Source organism: Myotis davidii, unplaced genomic scaffold (assembly GCF_000327345.1).
Source record: "Myotis davidii unplaced genomic scaffold, ASM32734v1 scaffold1915, whole genome shotgun sequence".
NCBI lineage: Eukaryota > Metazoa > Chordata > Mammalia > Chiroptera > Vespertilionidae > Myotis > Myotis davidii.
In genome coordinates, this window is record NW_006286237.1 from 389,300 (window position 1) to 390,506 (window position 1,207).

Consider the following 1,207-nt stretch of genomic DNA (forward strand, 5'->3'; position numbering starts at 1 on the left):
CCCGTGCCCCGCCCTGCGGCCTGGAGCTGGGCTCTCCTCCGCCTGCAGCGCCTCCTGGCCACGGCCCGCGGCTCACAGTGACCTGGCCGCCGTGGAGGCCGAGCTCGTCGTGCCGTCCTCACTCTGCGATGCTGGAACAGGAACTTCTCACCTTCCCCGGAGATGCCCGTCACCGCCTCTCCCCCTGCTCCTCCCCCCCGCCAGCTCCCAGAGTCCCCTGCGGGCCAGTCGGAAACACTGCTGCCAGGAGGACGTGTTCGTGGGCGTCTGCCCCCTCGGAGCCCGGGAGCCGGCCATCCGTGCTCTCCAAGTGTCCACGCTCCGGGCCCTGATGTGAACCCGGGAGTAGCTTCTGCCTCAGATGCCTGGGTCTCAGCGGGACTGAGGGAGCCTCGCTGCACGCCCAGGCCTCCCTCCCAGGGCAGCACTGCGGCCCTGCCAGGACGCCCTCTGCCCTCCTGTGCATGACAGGCCCTCCCCAGCCCTCCGTGTACACGCACACAGTGCACGCGTGTGCACACACATGCTCACCGGAGCCGGCGGGTGGCAGTCTGCGTCTCCTCTTTTTTTTCTAGAAACGGGAGGAACGGGCTTTTTAGAGCCCACTCTCCGCCTATTTAATACTCCTCACGCGGCCAGGGCTGCCCCTCGGCACCGCGACGCGGGCGGCCCTCAGATGACGCGTGTATTTTTCTAGGAAGTAAAGGAATCTTCACAGATGAGTGTCCTTGCCTCTGCCCCTTCCTGGAGAAGGAGACGGGCAGGGAAGGGCCGGCCGGGCTGCCGGCAGCTCAGGGGGAGCTTGGTCTGTCCTCGGGTCCAGGGAGAGGAGGCCACGCTGGGGGGCAGGCCTCCCTCCCACGTGCCCCCCTCGGGGCATTGGTAACAGCTGCGCAGCACCCCGCAGGCCAGTGGCCTCGGACCGGAAGTGGAAGGAGAGAGCGAGTCTGCAGCTCAAGGAGGGGCCTGGCCTGGGCATCCAGGGCAGCACCTGCTGCCCACTGCCCCTGGTCCCAGCGGAGGGACGGCTGCCCTGCCTCCTGCTCTCCTCCCTTGGAGCTGGGAGGCGCTGGCCGTGGGAGCCGAGGGCCACGGGGCCAGGGCCGAGGGCTGTGCATGGCCAGAGGGACCGCGACGCTCCGCGGCCTCGCCCTCGAGTCCGGAAGGAACCGGCCTTGTAACGGGGCCCCCTGGGCTGCGTCCAGGC